A 17473-nucleotide genomic window follows, 5' to 3' on the forward strand; every position below is an offset into this window, starting at 1 on the left:
CAATGTGGCTCTGCAAAACAAACAGTATCATAAGGTAGGGAGTGATCTGCCAACGGACTTGCTGCAGTGGTGGTTCCCGTCAGATCATCGAAGTTAAGGATGGGTGACCATCCGGTCTGCCGAGCGCTGTTGGCGAGCGGGTTGCACTCGGCCCTTCTGAGCCAAACGGAGGAGTACTTGACTGAGAAGTAGCGGCTCCGGTCTCGAAAATAGGCATACGGCTGGGAGAGCGGTGTGCTGATCGCATGTCCCTCCATATCCGCATCCAGTGACGCCCATGAGCTGAGGATGACACAGCGGCCAGTCAGTATCGTTGGGCCTTCATGGCCTGTCCGGGAGGAGAGAGGGAGTGATCTGACATTAAGAGGAAAGTGTTCTCATTTCGTTGGGGACATGTATGCATGTCAATAAGAATTATCTGAGAGCATGTAAACTTTGTGGTCTAACGCACTGCTTCCCGAGTGGGAAGGCGTGCCAGTCCCCGGCACGAATCCGCCCAGCGGATTAGTGTCGAGGTCCGGTGTGCCGGCCAGCCTGTGGTGGGTTTTTAGGCGGTTTTCCATCTGCCTCGGCGAATGCGGGCTGGTTCCCCTTATTCCACCTCAGTTACACTACGTCGGCGATTGCTGCGCAAACACTTTCTCCACGTACGTGTACACCATAATCGCCGGCCGGAGTGGCCGAACGATTCTAGGCGCTACAGTCTGGAACCGCGCGACCACTACGGTCGCAAGTTCGAATCCTGCCTCGGGCATGGATGCGTGTGATGTCCTTAGGTTAGTTAGGTTTAAGTAGTTCTAAGTTCTAGGGGACTGATGACCTCAGATGTTGAGTCCCATAGTGCTCAGAGCCATTTGAACCAATACCATAATTACTCTACCACGCAAACATTGGGGTTACACTCGTCTGGAATGAGATGTGAGCGTCGTCGTCTTTGCTATCGCCATTAACCCTACAATGACCTGTCTCCTGCCGAGCATCTCAGGCTCTCTTTTTGTTGACGATTTTGCTATATATTGCAGTTCTCCACGGACCTGTCTCACTAGGCGGCGTCTTCAACGCTGTCTTGATCGTCTTTACTCCTGGAGCATAGACAATGGCTTTCGCTTTTTCCCTGACTCAACCGTCTGTATGATTTTCTGGCAGCGCAAATGGTTTCTCTCACCGTCTCTACATCTTGGGCTCTGGCCCTTCTGTTCGTTTAAACTACGAAATTTCTGGGGCTCATGCTCGATAGGAAACTGTCTTGGTCCTCCCATGTGTCTTACCTAGCAGCCCGCTGTACGCAGTCACTCAGTCTCCTACGTGTCCTCAATGGTACTTCCTCGGGGCGATTGTACCACTCTCCTTCGTTTGTACCGGTTCCTTGTCCATTCGAAACTCCACTATGGATGCTTTGTTTATGCGTCTGCGCGCCCAGCTCTCTTACGCCGTCTCAGCGCTATCCACCATCAAGGCATCCATTCGTCCACTGGCGCCTTTTACGCCAGCCCAGTTGAGAGTCTGTATGCTGATGCGGTCCTACCGCCGTGACTTTCTCCTCAGCAGGTATGCATGCCGTTTGTCTGCCATGCATGGCCATCCCTCGTGTGCCTCCTTCTTTGATGATTCCTCTGATTGTCAGTATGGGGCAAGTCCCTCTTCTCTGTTACCTCTTGGAGTCCGCTTTCGCCTCTTGCTACAGCGGGTCAACTTCACACTACCTGCAACTTTCCCGGTGGGTGTGAACCCTTCACCATCTTGGCCTTCATTCGTTTCCTAAGGACACTACTCCAACCTCGGTCTGTCGCCTCCAGTTTCACGACCTTCACATGGGACTTCGCGATAGTACCTTTGTCTACACTGATGGCTCTCGGACTGACCATGGGTTCGGGTGTGCCTTCGTCATTGGCACCTGTGCCTTTCGATATTGGCTTTCGGTACACTCTCCAGTATTTACAGCCGAGCTCTTCGCCTTGTATCAGCCCACAGAGTACATCCCGCGACACAGCCTTTCCAATTGTGTCCTCTGTTCAGACTCAATCAGTGCCCTCCAAACTCTATGTGCGCTGTACACTGTTCATCCCTTAATGCAGAGGGTCCAGGAAAACGGTCACTTGTTTACTCTTCGTGGAGCCAGTGACATGTTTCTGTGGGTCCCTGGCATGTCGATCTGCCAGGAAGCGAGGCTGCTGACGCAGCTGCCAAGGCTGCAGTCCTCGTACCTCAACCCACGAGTGCCTATATTCCCTCCGATGATCTCTGCGTTGCCGTCTGTCAGGAGGTGGTATCCCTTTGGCATCGTCAATGATCCTCCCTTCACGTGAATAAGCTTCAGCTCAATAAGCCTCTCCCAGCGCCTTGGACGACCTCCTCTCGGCCCTCCCGCCGGGACGAGATTACTTTAACTCGGCTGCGTATTGGGTACTGCGTTTTTAGCCATCGTCATTTGCTAAGTGGCACTACCGCACCACTTTGTACATGTTGTTGTTGTTGTTGTGGTCTTCAGTCCTGAGACTGGTTTGATGCAGCTCTCCATGCTACTCTATCCTGTGCAAGCTTTGTCATCTCCCAGTACCTACTGCAACCTACATCCTTCTGAATCTGCTTAGTGTATTCATCTCTTGGTCTCCCTCTACGATTTTTACCCTCCACGCTGCCCTCCAATACTAAATTGGTGATCCCTTGATGCCTCAGAACATGTACTACCAACCGATCCCTTCTTCTGGTCAAGTTGTGCCACAAGCTTCTCTTCTCCCCAATCCTATTCAATACTTCCTCATTAGTTATGTGATCTACTCATCTAATCTTCAGCATTCTTCTGTAGCACCACATTTCGAAAGCTTCTATTCTCTTCTTGTCCAAACTATTTATCGTCCATGTTTCACTTCCATACGACTACTTTCAGAAATGACTTCCTGACACTTAAATCAATACTGGATGTTAACAAATTTCTCTTCTTCAGAAACACTTTCCTTGCCATTGCCAGCCTACATTTTATATCCTCTCTACTTCGACCATCATCAGTTATTTTGCTCCCCAAATAGCAAAACTCCTTTACTACTTTAAGTGCCTCATTTCCTAATCTAATTCCCTCAGCATCACCCGACTTAATTAGACTACATTCCATTATCTTTGTTTTGCTTTTGTTGATGTTCATCTTATATCCTCCTTTCAAGACACTGTCCATTCCAATCAACTGCTCTTCCAAGTCCTTTGCTGTCTCTGACAGAATTACAATGTCATCGGCGAACCTCAAAGTTTTTAGAATGAGATATTCACTCTGCAGCGGAGTGTGCGTTGATGTGAAACTTCCTGGCAGATTAAAACTGTGTGCCCGACCGAGACTCGAACTCGGGACCTTTGCCTTTCACGGGCAAGTGCTCTACCAACTGAGCTACCGAAGCACGACTCACGTCCGGTACTCACAGCTTTACTTCTGCCAGTACCTCGTCAGTTTTAATCTGCCAGGAAGTTTCACATCAGCGCACACTCCGCTGCAGAGTGAATATCTCATTCTGGAAACATCCCCCAGGCTGTGTCTCCGCTATATCCTTTCTTTCCGGAGTTCTGCTAGGTTCGCAGGAGAGCTTCTGTAAAGTTTGGAAGGTAGGAGACGAGGTACTGGCAGAAGTAAAGCTGTGAGTACCGGACGTGAGTCGTGCTTCGGTAGCTCAGTTGGTAGAGCACTTGCCCGTGAAAGGCAAAGGTCCCGAGTTCGAGTCTCGGTCGGGCACACAGTCTCAAAGTTTTTATTTCTTCTCCATGAATTTTAATACCTACTCCGAATTTTTCTTTTGTTTCCTTTACTGCTTGCTCAATATACAGATTGAACAACATCGGGGAGAGGCTACAACCCTGTCTTACTCCCTTCCCAACCACTGCTTCCCTTTCATGTCCCTCGACTCTTATAACTGCCATCTGGTTTCTGTACAAATTGTAAATAGCCTTTCTCTATCTGTAGTTTACCCCTGCCACCTTTAGAATTTGAAAGAGAGTATTCCAGTCAACATTGTCAAAAGCTTTCTCTAAGTCTACAAATGCTAGAAACGTAGGTTTGCCTTTCCTTAATCTTTCTTCTAAGATAAGTCTTAATTGTCAGTATTGCCTCACGTGTTCCAGTGTTTCTACGGAATCCAAACTGATCTTCCCCGAGGTTGGCTTCTACTAGTTTTTCCATTCGTCTGTAAAGAATTCGTGTTAGTGTTTTGCAGCTGTGACTTATTAAACTGATAGTTCGGTAATTTTCACATCTGTCAACACCTGCTTTCTTTGGGATTGGAATTATTATATTTTTCTTGAAGTCTGAGGGTATTTCGCCTGTTTCATACATCTTGCTCACCAGATGGTAGAGTTTTGTCAGGACTGGCTCTCCCAAGGCCATGAGTAGTTCTAATGGAATGTTGTCTACTCCGGGGGCCTTGTTTCGACTCAGGTCTTTCAGTGCTCTGTCAAACTCTTCACGCAGTATCATATCTCCCATTTCATCTTCATCTACATCCTCTTCCAATTCCATAATATTGTCCTCAAGTACATCGCCCTTGTATAGACCCTCTATATACTCCTTCCACCTTTCTGCTTTCCCTTCTTTGCTTAGAACTGGGTTTCCATCTGAGCTCTTGATATTCATACAAGTCGTTCTCTTATCTCCAAAGGTCTCTCTAATTTTCCTGTAGGCAGTATCTATCTTACCCCTAGTGAGATAGGCCTCTACATCCTTACATTTGTCCTCTAGCCATCCCTGCTTAGCCATTTTGCACTTCCTGTCGATCTCACTTTTGAGACGTTTGTATTCCTTTTTGCCTGCTTCATTTACTGCGTTTTTGTATTTTCTCTTTTCATCAATTAAATTCAATATTTCTTCTGTTACCCAAGGATTTCTACTAGCCCTCGTCTTTTTACCTACTTGATCCTCTGCTGCCTTCGCTACTTCGTCCCTCAAAGCTACCCATTCTTCTTCTACTGTATTTCTTTCCCCCATTCCTGTCAATTGTTCCCTTATGCTCTCCCTGAAACTCTGTACAACCTCTGGTTCTTTCAGTTTATTCAGGTCCCATCTCCTTAAATTCCCACCTTTTTGCAGTTTCTTCAGTTTTAATCTACAGGTCATAACCAATAGATTGTGGTCAGAGTCCACATCTGCCCCTGGAAATGTCTTACAATTTAAAACCTGGTTCCTAAATCTCTGTCTTACAATTATATAATCTATCTGAGACCTTTTAGTATCTCCAGGGTTCTTAAATGTATACAACCTTCTTTCATGATTCTTAAACCAAGTGTTAGTTATGATTATGTTGTGCTCTGTGCAAAATTCTACCAGGCGGCTTCCTTTTTCATTTCTTAGCCCCAATCCATATTCACCTACTATGTTTCCTTCTCTCTCTTTTCCTACACTCGAATTCCAGTCACCCATGACTATTAAATTTTCGTCTCCCTTCACAATCTGAATAATTTCTTTTATTTCATCATACATTTCTTCAATTTCTTCGTCATCTGCAGAGCTAGTTGGCATATAAACTTGTACTACTGTAGTAGGTGTGGGCTTCGTATCTATCTTGGCCACAATAATGCGTTCACTATGCTGTTTGTAGTAGCTTACCCGCATTCCTATTTTCCTATTCATTATTAAACCTACTCCTGCATTACCCCTTTTTTGATTTTGTGTTTATAACCCTGTAGTCACCTGACCAGAAGTCTTGTTCCTCCTGCCACCGAACTTCACTAATTCCCACTATATCTAATTTCAACCTATCCATTTCCCTTTTTAAATTTTCTAACCTACCTGCCCGATTAAGGGATCTGACTTTCCACGCTCCGATCCGTAGAACGCCAGTTTTCTTTCTCCTGATAACGACATCCTCTTGAGTAGTCCCCGCCCGGAGATCCCAATGGGCGACTATTTTACCTCCGGAATATTTTACCCAAGACGACGCCATCATCATTTAATCATACAGTAAAGCTGCATGCCCTCGGGAAAAATTACGGCTGTAGTTTCCCCTTGCTTTCAGCCGTTCGCAGTACCAGCACAGCAAGGCCGTTTTGGTTATTGTTACAAGGCGATATCAGTCAATCATCCAGACTGTTGCCCTTGCAACTACTGAAAAGGCTGCTGCCCGTCTTCAGGAACCACACGTTTGTCTGGCCTCTCAACAGATACCCCTCCGTTGTGGTCGCACCTACGGTACGGCTATCTGTATCGCTGAGGCACGCAAGCCTCCCCGCCAACGGCAAGGTCCATGGTTCATGGACCAAATTTTAACTGTCCACCACTTCCTGCTGGAATGCCATTTTTTTAACAACTTATGTTCCAGCTTGGGTTTGCCGTCTGATTTATCAGCCGTTTTAGCGAATGACGCGCGGGCTGTCGACCGAATTTTACTTTTTATCCGCCGAAGCAATATGGCGAAGGCCATTTAATTTTTAGTTTTGGACCTCCAGTTCTGCATGGTGTTTTTTTAGTCCTTTTTCCATGGGCCTGTTTTTAGCTGTCTCCTATTCTGTCCATTGGGACTGACGTATGTCGTTTAACTCCTCTCTGTGTTTGTGTTCTATAGGTTTGACTTGGGTGCGTATGACCCCAGTTGTTTTTTGCGCCCTATAGCAAAACAAAACCCAAACAGTACAATTCAACATATGTGTAACAACAGTAGCCCTGTGGCCAGCTGTGTGTTTGTTTTCTCTGGAAACTTCCATCAACTCTTATCAGTAATCGCAAAAGGGACGAGGTCAAATGAATTCAAAGCATCTACATTTGCCAATTACCAGAGCATGTTAATATAACTACAAAATTAACAAAATAAATGAAACGTTGTACTAGCGAATACGAAATCACACAAAAAAATTTAGACTTAAACTCAAAATTAATACATATCCGAAAGTCTTCGAATTCCCAGGACAGATATCTAGCCATCGTACACTACTGGCCATTAAAATTGCTACACCACGAAGATGACGTGCTACAGACGCGAAATTTAACTGACAGGGAGAAGATGCTGTGATATGCAAATGATTAGCTTTCCAAAGCATTCACACAAGGTTGGCGCCGTTGGCGACACCTACAACGTACTGACACGACGAAAGTTTCCAACTGATTTCTCATACACAAACAGCAGTTGACCGGCGTTGCCTGGTGAAACGTTGTTGTGATACCTCGTGTAAGAAGGAGAAATGCGTACCATCACGTTTCCGACTTTGATAAAAGTCGGATTGTAGCATATCGCGATTGTAGTTTATCGTATCGCGACATTGCTGCTCGCATTGGTCGAGATCCAATGACTGCCCCCCTTCTAACAGCCGTGTACCGCAAGTCTCTAGAGGAACGGAAGGTTCCAAATGATTGGAAAAGAGCACAGATAGTCCCAGTCTTCAAGAAGGGTCGTCGAGCAGATGCGCAAAACTATAGACCTATATCTCTTACGTCGATCTCTTGTAGAATTTTAGAACATGTTTTTTGCTCGCGTATCATGTCATTTCTGGAAACCCAGAAACTACTATGTAGGAATCAACATGGATTCCGGTAACAGCGATCGTGTGAGACCCAACTCGCCTTATTTGTTCATGAGACCCAGAAAATATTAGATACAGGCTCCCAGGTAGATGCTATTTTTCTTGACTTCCGGAAGGCGTTCGATACAGTTCCGCACTGTCGCCTGATAAACAAAGTAAGAGCCTACGGAATATCAGACCAGCTGTGTGGCTGGATTGAAGAGTTTTTAGCAAACAGAACACAGCATGTTGTTATCAATGGAGAGACGTCTACAGACGTTAAAGTAACCTCTGGCGTGCCACAGGGGAGTGTTATGGGACCATTGGTTTCACAATATATATAAATGACCTAGTAGATAGTGTCGGAAGTTCCATGCGGCTTTTCGCGGATGATGCTGTAGTATACAGAGAAGTTGCAGCATTAGAAAATTGTAGCGAAATGCAGGAAGATCTGCAGCGGATAGGCACTTGGTGCAGGGAGTGGCAACTGACCCTTAACATAGACAAATGTAATGTATTGCGAATACATAGAAAGAAGGATCCTTTATTGTATGATTATATGATAGCGGAACAAACACTGGTAGCAGTTACTTCTGTAAAATATCTGGGAGTATGCGTGCGGAACGATTTGAAGTGGAATGATCATATAAAATTAATTGTTGGTAAGGCGGTTACCAGGTTGAGATTCATTGGGAGAGTGCTTAGAAAATGTAGTCCATCAACAAAGGAGGTGGCTTACAAAACACTCGTTCGACCTATATTTGAGTATTGCTCATCAGTGTGGGATCCGTACCAGATCGGTCTGACGGAGGAGATAGAGAAGATCCAAAGAAGAGCGGCGCGTTTCGTCACAGGGTTATTTGGTAACCGTGATAGTGTTACGGAGATGTTTAATAAACTCAAGTGGCAGACTCCGCAAGAGAGACGCTCTGCATCGCGGTGTAGCTTGCTCGCCAGGTTTCGAGAGGGTGCGTTTCTGGATGAGGTATCGAATATATTGCTTCCCCCTACTTATACCTCCCGAGGAGATCACGAATGTAAAATTAGAGAGATTAGAGCGCGCACGGAGGCTTTCAGACAGTCGTTCTTCCCGCGAACCATACGCGACTGGAACAGGAAAGGGAGGTAATGACAGTGGCACGTAAAGTGCCCTCCGCCACACACCGTTGGGTGGCTTGCGGAGTATCAATGTAGATGTAGATGTAGACTGTTAGCAGAATAGGGAATCGGTGGGTTCAAGAGGGTAATGCAGAACGCCGTGCTGGATCCCAACGGCCTTGTATCACTAGCAGTCGAGATGACAGGCATCTTATCCGCATGGCTGTAACGGATCGTGCAGCCACCTCTCGGTCCCTGAGTCAACAGATGGGGACGTTTGCAAGACAACAACCATCTGCACGAACAGTTCGACGACGTTTGCAGCAGCAAGGACTATCAGCTCGGAGACCATGACTGCTGTTACCCTTGACGCTGCATCACAGACAGGAGCGTCTGCGATGGTGTATTCAACGACGAACCTGGGTGCACCAATGCCAAAACGTCATTTTTTCGGATGAATCCAGGTTCTATTTACAGCATCATGATGGTCGCATCCGTGCTTGACGACATCGTGCAGAACGCACATTGGAAGCGTGTATTCGTCATCGCCATACTGGCGTATCACCCGGCGTGATGGTATGGGGTACCATCGGTTACACGTCTCGGTCACCTCTTGTTCGCATTGACGGCACTTTGAACAGTGGACGTTACATTTCAGATGTGTTACGACCCGTGGCTCTATCCTTCATTCGATTCCTGCGAAACCCTACATTTCAGCAGGATAATGCACGACCGCATGTTGCAGGTCCTGTACGTGCCTTTCTGGATACAGAAAATGTTCGACTGCTGCCCTGGCCAGCACATTCTCCAGATCTCTCACCAACTGAAAACGTCTGATCAATGGTGGCCGAGCAACTGGCTCGTCACAATATGCCAGTCACTACTCTTGATGAACTGTGGTATCGTGTTGAAGCTACATGGGCAGCTGCACCTGTACATTGAAGCTACATGGGCAGCTGTACCTGTACACGCCATCCAAGCTCTGTTTGACTCAATGCCCAGGCGTATCAAGGCCGTTATTACAGCCAGAGGTGGTTGTTCTGGGTACTGATTTCTCAGGATCTATGCACCCAAATTGCGTGAAAATGTAATCACATGTCAGTTCTAGTATGATATATTTGTCCAATGAATACCCGTATATCATCTGCATTTCTTCTTGGTGTAGCAATTTCAATGGCCAGTAGTGTAATTGTCCGATCTTTCTAACTCATCTTTATTTTCCTCCCGGAAAGGAGAGATCAAACACTTTTAGTTCTTTTGAGCCACGCCAGCCTACCCAGAATTGGGACAGGGGGAACCTAGACCTGAAAGATAACTTTTCTCACGGCAAGGTATGTTTGAAATTGCACAAGAGTGCAGTCGCAGCAACAAGGGCTGCAGTTGGACCCACAGGGAATGCTGTCATACAGTCTTCAGCGGTTCGTGTATTCCACAGTTCGTAACTTGCGTCAGTGAACTTCATCAGTCACCTCGTTATATGTGTATCTATGCCACCCTGAAGTGAAGGGATTGCGGCCCGGCGGTACTAGCAAGACTGTACACCGCTGGTTTAGGGTCAATTGCCAGTTTTCGCACCTTAAATACATAAATCATTTTTCAGTTCGTTCTGATCTTTTGATGACTTTACTAGACGGCAAACAACAGCCTCATCAGCGAACAATCTAAAAGGGCTGCTCAGTTTCTCTCTTAAATCGTTTTTGTAGATTAAGAACAGAAAAGGGCCTCTAACACTTCCTTGGCGAACCTCAGCTATTACTTCGGTTTCACTAGATGCTTTCCATAAGTTACTAAGAACTTTGACCTTTCTGGGAACGATACTCCCCAAGGTACGCATTTTATTAGAAGCTGCGTATGAGGAATGGTGTCCAAAGCCTTCCGAAAATCCTGAAGTATGCAATGAACTTCAGGTCCCCTGCCGATAGCACTCGTTACTTCGAGAGTCATCCACAGAGACAGAAATAATTTAATGCGTCCCCTTTGCACTATGATAGTGCCTTACTTTTGTTATTTACAGGCCTTTATCCCACGTAATGTGTTTATCTATGGGAGAGAGCTATGCGTCAAAGAATTTAGTAGTTCAAACAAGATGTTGGCAAGAGATTGTCCTTTCATAAAGACTAACACTTAGTCCTAAACAAAGATAAGTAATGTCTGTCTACAGTAACCTTCAACCATACCATTAATGAATCAACTGAGGTAAATGTTTTCGTAAAATGTATTTGGGAATAGCAATTTGTGAGGATTTGAAACGGAAAGATCACATCAGTCCTGTCGTGACTACGGCAAATGTTGCGCTACGATTTCTTGGTGAAATATTGAGAAATCACATCATGTTTGCTGAAGAAGCTGTTTATTATGTGTCCATACAACCTGTAATTAAATGTTAAAAATATTCAGCGTATTTCAAAATTCCTGAGGGTTGTATAACTGACTAAATAGATCAAGTTTTGATAAGGAATATGTGTACCGTTTAGATTTAAAATAAGTTTTAAGATCGGATCACTTTCAAATCCCCCTCTTCACGGTACGAACACAAATTTAGAAGAGGGAGCCGTCATCAGTCCCTGTTGTAATTATGCCGTAATTACCATTTTCGACCGATTGCAACAACGGTTGCGAGAAACTGGCACGTTCGCAGCTAGGAGGATTGACTGTGGTGCTCCAGGGACACGGCGCACTCTCTAGTTTGAAGGGGACATCCGTCGTCAGGTCAGGTAGAGGAGAACCCGACGACGAGTACTCGTGACAGCCCATGTCATGGACTCCTGTAGCGCACACATGTTGGAGCTCATTGTCTCCACCGTATGCGTACCGTGAAGAGGGAGACTTCAAAGTGATCCGACCATCAAATGCACTTTACATTCGAGCGGTACATCCCCAGCCAAGGGTTCCTTATCAAAACTTCCTCTACTAAGTCCCCTCCATAACCCCTAGAAGTCTATAACAGGAACTGCGAAACCCTAGCATATCACAAAGCCATCAAAACACGTACAGGAAAGGATACGTAAATATTTGTAGGCCTGTTAGGCTAGCGGAAGCTTCAGTTGTGCTGGAAGACAACTGGTCCACGCTCAAGAAACCATGTCTAATATCTAAAGTCTCACGAACGTCTACTTAGAAAATCCCTTGGAGCAGTGTCCCGGGAGTAATGTGCACTTCATTCCTCTAGCGTATGACCGCTTTGGTGATAGTACAGGTAAACTTGACGAACAAGAACTCGTAGTTTTATGAGCAGTCATTCTTCCTAAGCGCCATCTGTGAATGACAACAGGAACAGCTTTTAATTCACTTCACAGTCTGCCACGCACTCTGAAGTGATTTTCATAAGAGCGTAGATGCAGCAATCTAAATGGCTCGCGAAGTACGATAATTCCTCCGTATTTTTTTCCGACTACTTGATCTGATTCATCGATGACGGACACCCAAATGAGGCTGTGTACCAGAGTACTCTCTGTTGTTAAAAATGGCGGGGCTTGTGGCGTAGTGTGGGCGAATGTTTCACGGTTTTTTCGTTGTTAATCTCGAAAGACAAATTAAGGCCAAACAGTGTGCGGATATTTTACGTAGCCAAGCACATCATTAGCACAGACCTTTCCTCCCCTCTCCACTTTCCTGTTACGACATCGTCTGTGATGACAATATCCCCCTTTGTCAAAGGATTGGCGTTAGATATGATCTGACGATCATCTAGATGAATCGTTACTCCTTATCTGATACCTCCAGTCACCCAAATTGAAAATTATCGAGCATCTGTAGCCGGCCTTGGAGCAGAAAACTGCAAAAAATTCCCCGAAAACAGTTCACGAATTGTGTACGTCTATCCCCGCGAAGAATCGCAAAGATATGGTAGAGCAAGTGCGAGTCAGGTTTGCATTACGCATTTTATATTATTTATTACACTGATAACGATTTGTGACAGCACATGTCATCCTAAAGTTTGCCTGTTTCTATTTATCAGTTTCACTAATTGTTCGTACTAACCTTCGGCGCTCACTTAGGTTCAACCTGCGATCTAGAGTTTCCGGAAGAGTTTTGCATTGATTTCTAATCGAAAGAATTTGTGATCTTCGACGTCGTTCATTGCTTGCCTATCATTTCTGAATATAAAGGCAATGTTCTGACTGACTAACTCATCATGCCAAACCCAAACCGCTAGGGACAGAAACTTGAGGTTTGGTGAGGGTGTGGATCTTATACTGCAGGCATCATTTAAGAAGGAATTGTCCGAATTTCCACTCATGGCGGGGGTGAAATAGGGGACGGAAGACTTTTTATAAGTATGCCGTTATTTAGGGAATTTTGAAGCTAGAACTACGAAAACTGGTATTTGGTTTCTCAGTCAGAGAATAAAAAATACGCGTTTCAGCATTTTTGGAAATTCAACCACTGAGGGGGTAAAATGATGGGTAAAAGTTCTTTTGAAAATAAATAGTTACGGAAGGATTTTTAAGGCTACACTATGACGATTGGTATTTGACTTCTCGATTAGAAATAAAAAAAACACGTGTTTCAGCGTTTCTGGAAATTCAGCTTCTAAGGGAGTGGAATAGGGGATGAAATTTTTTTTTAAATGTTTCGTTACATTAAAAAAAAATTTTAAGCTACGTCTATAAAGTTGGTATTTCACTTCTCGGTTAGATGTAAATAAATATTTGTTAGGGAATAAAAATCGCTAAGGAAATATTCCAAGAACCCAAAAGGCATGATTAACATAAACTTTGGACTCGAACTACCAGAATCGCTTTGTGGTCAGAAGTACATTCGGAAAAGACCATGTTTATAAGGCCTTAATTAGTGTGAAAAGCTTAGAAGGTGTTGCAGTTTGTGAACAATATACACTTCTATTAAATAAAAATATAAAATATCTGCGGCCCATACAGTCTAAGCGAGCGAAGCAACGGGCGCTAAGCTAGAATAAGAAAACACTTCCCTCTTAACTGAACTATGGGTCAAAATCAGCATATACTGTGACCATATATTTGCTGCAAGCAATATGACCCGTTTTGTGAATGATATACAATACATTAAAGTGCCTCTGTTATGTTTGAGTACTCTGGGAACGAAATGTTTCTTAATTACGTGGAACGTGGGTCATATCAAACATCATTCAATAAATTTACCATTCACTAGTCTCATCAGTTTCGGGAGACTTAACAACCAAATTTCCATTGTAAATAACGCAACATTTGCACACACTATCTACGTATGTGCTGTGTAAAGTTAACGGTTCAGTGTGTTTGCAGAGGGGGCGATTTTGAAATTCTGTCCTTCAAGATTTCACTAGCAGCGCGTACAAACAGAGCAAGATAAGAACTGCGTGAAGAGCAAAACTGGCAGTTGTGCCCAAAACACAAATCACGCAATGTAGAGCTATTAAACTTGATTGTCTTACAGAAAGCAACAACCTCAAAGCCTCGGACGTCAAACTAGTTGCGCCATGTCGATAATTTTTGGCAGTGACAGCATCGATTAACATCGCCGAAGCAAGTGTCTAGAAAAAAGTGGCGTGTAACAGAGCATAGCTAGATTATTAATCGTGCGTATTAAATACTGTGTAGTGCCCCCAGGTACTCTTTAGAGCGATGGAGGCTTACCACTACCTTTCTGTACGTGTAAATACATGGTAACAATTATTGAAGTATATGAAAAAAACGAAAATTAGTTACAAACTACGGCGTGCACAGACTTTATTCGACATGTGAATATCACTATAGATGTTCGGATTTGGGCTATGACATTCTCGATATGCCTGCCATCGTTGGCAAAGATGTGGCGCAAACGAATAGCGAAATTCTGCATGCCCTGCTGAAGTGTCGGAACATCGATGCTATCGATGACCCCCTGAATGGCTGTTTTCAGCTCAGCAATGGTTTTGGGGTTTTTGCTGTACACCTTGCCTTTAATATAGCCCCACAAAAAGGAGTCGCATGTGTTGACATCCGGAGAATCTGGCGGCCAATCGAGGCCAATGTAAGTGGCCTCTGGATATCTCGATGCCAAAATGCGGTTCCCAAAGTGCTCCTCCAGGACATCAAACACTCTCATACTTCGATGGGGTAGAGCTTCGTCTTGCATGAACCACATGTTGTCGAAATCAGAGTAAATTTCGATAATGAGGATGAAGTCCTCTTCCAAAACCTTCACGAAACGTTCCGTAGCCAGCGTGCCATCAAGAAATACCGCACCGATTATTCCGTGACTGGACAATGCACACCAAACAGTCACCAGTTGAGGCTGAAGAGACTTCTCGATCGAGAAATGCGAATTTTCAGTCCCCTAAATGCGCCAATTTTTCTTGTTGATGACTCCATCCAAATGAAAGTGGGCTTCGTCGCTAAATCAATGCATACTAATTCCCATCACGCCCCGCGGCCAACCGTGCAGTTTGGACGTCCTAACGCAAACCGTTCAGAATATATTACGATTTTATCACATATAGTTGAATAATTGTTACTCTGTAAGTGCCAAACGTTTAATTTCACTGTATGATTGGTGAAAGCTCGTATGAGGGATGTTCAAAAGAAAATGTGCAAAACAGCACTGTGGGTGTAACTGAAGTCTTTATTCAAAAGCAATCACTAGAAGCCTAAGTTCCACTATCCCACTGTTTCACAAATTAAAGGAGTCCCTGTTCCCAGGATTTCTGTGGCTGTGAAAGGAGCCAGTCCTGCACTGTGTCCTTCAGTTTGTCGTCCGAGTTTAAATACTTCCTTCTGAGAAACTGTTTTAGCGAACCAAACACATGGAGGTCTCAGGGCGACATATTGTTCGATCTGTAGGGCGGATGCTCAGGCTACTCCGACTTGTATTTGGCCGTTACGCTTTGTGTGACCTTAGAGACGTGTGGACGTGCGTTATGTGTAGCAGGATCACTCCCTCCACGAGCAGACCAGGCCGTTTGCTCTTGATTGACTTCCGTAGGCTACGGAGTGTCTCACAGTACACGTCACTGTTAACGGTTTATCTGTGCTCCAGAAATTCGATGATAATCGGACCTCGGGCGTTGAAAAAGGCTGTGAACATCACCTTGTCTCCTGAGGGCACAGCTGTGAATTTTTAGGGGGAGGTGACAACGCTACATCCGCATCCCTAGGCGTGTCACTACGTTATATCAAAGCGGCATAAGCATATTTCAGCCCGTTCATTCGACCAGTTCTTATAAACAGGATAAATGGTTGGTTTCAATGTCCCGTCCACGTCGTAGTCGTTAGAGGCAGAGTACTAAGACTGGATTGGACAAGGATGATGCGATAAATCTGTTCACGGTCGTTTTGAAGAAATCATCTTGGCGTTCGCCTGACGTGTTTTACGGAAACCCCGGGCTCTTACTCGGCATGCCCCAAACACACGTTCAGTGCTCTAACTTGGGATGCCCCAGGCATGCGTTCCGTATCACTCTGCCGCGTGACTAGAAAATAGTAAAAGTACACCTCAAAAACCATCGGGCTAGGATCGACTTTGAGTACCAGATCATTGAACTTAATAGAAAATTTTAGGGTTGTCATGTATAAATTTTAGAAAAGAATGGAAAGAAAAGCACTTAGTCTGCTACTCCAAAAGAACATCGGCGGTGTAGCCGAGTTCAACGTCCCTATTCGCCGAATGCTTCACAATTATGGGTTCTTGTGCCCTCCATTGCATTCGCATGTGGAATTTAAGGAGTCACTTGCGGACAGTTTGGAGATCAAGAATGGTATTTTGCGCACATCTCCTGTAGCCAACTAAATCGTGACGTGAAAATTACTTCCACCACCATCAACGCCCGGCTGGCTATTCATCCCATTTAATGTGCTTCAGGTAGATTGAAATAAAGATGGGTACAAATTAAGTATCAAGTTATTAAACAGGAGGTCTAAAGCAGGTCTTCTCTTTCGCCTGAGCGTGAGACACCAATGACAGATGAGATTTTATAGTCGAAGCACACCGAACGAGATAGCGCAGTGGTTAGCACACTGGACTCGCATTCGGGAGGACGACGGTTCAAACCCGCGTCCGGCCATTCTGATTTAGGTTTTCCATGATTTCCCTGAATCGTTTAAGACAAATGCTGGCATGGTTCCTTCGAAAAGCCACAGCCGACTTCCTCCTCCGTCCTTCCCTAACCCGAGTTTGTGCTCCGTCCCTAATGACCCCGTTGTCGACGAAACGTTAAAAAAAAGAAAGAGAAAAAAAGGAACGCGCTAGCCGAAGCATTCTAACAACTAAAAAAGAGGAAGAAAACTCCTGTTGAATATCAACGAAAGCTATCACCTATAGGTGCCACATGAATACTTTTCGAAGTGGAGAAACAGGGAAGAAACTTTAAGAAACTATTATGCAACTTTGATGCTATCTACATCACTGCTTGTTTACAAACCTCCACATCTGATCACATTAATTTATTTGCCTCATTGTTTTCACGGCACCGTTTCTTTTTTTTTAAAATGTTGATCGGCACAGTAAAGTTGAACAAAATGCGTTTTGAATGATGCGTTTTTTTTTTTTTTTTTTTTTTTTTTTTTTGGAGTGGCTAGGTGACGTGCAGCCTAGGACCGATATACTATTCTCAGACTGACGGGCATAATGACCTTCTAACAGCCTATGACTGAACCAAAGCTTTCCTCTTTCCTCCAATCTCTCATATTGTTGTGGATCCATGAAGACTGGACTGCAGAATTCACAGTTCTATGACAACATGTGGCACTATTATACATCTCATAGGGTTAAGATAGCCACAGTTCCCAGTTTGGACATCGTTGGAAACTTGAAATTATTCTTATTTTTCCTTTCTTCTAGTTCTGGGAAAGTTATTTTCGTTTTCCGACTGATGAATTTGGACCTAAACCTTGAGTCTAGTTGTACACACCTACACGGTCGTATTCTTCACAACCTACTACAGTAGCTCTGACGTGTAAAGCTGATGTTAAAATTA

General features: G+C 44.5%; 2 non-coding genes across 2 annotated transcripts; one reads left to right on the forward strand and one right to left on the reverse strand.

Annotated features, from left to right (window-relative positions):
• Positions 1 to 3312: 3312 nt before the first annotated feature.
• On the reverse strand, positions 3313 to 3387 carry Trnas-uga (transfer RNA serine (anticodon UGA)). The gene has a single exon. It is a non-coding gene; the product is annotated as a tRNA-Ser (tRNA).
• A 254-nt stretch (positions 3388 to 3641) lies between these two features.
• Trnas-uga (transfer RNA serine (anticodon UGA)) lies at positions 3642 to 3716 on the forward strand. Its single transcript has one exon. It is a non-coding gene; the product is annotated as a tRNA-Ser (tRNA).
• The last annotated feature ends 13757 nt before the right edge of the window (positions 3717 to 17473 follow it).

The sequence above is a fragment of the Schistocerca serialis genome, chromosome 7 (genome assembly GCF_023864345.2).
Source record: "Schistocerca serialis cubense isolate TAMUIC-IGC-003099 chromosome 7, iqSchSeri2.2, whole genome shotgun sequence".
Taxonomy (NCBI): Eukaryota; Metazoa; Arthropoda; class Insecta; order Orthoptera; family Acrididae; genus Schistocerca; species Schistocerca serialis.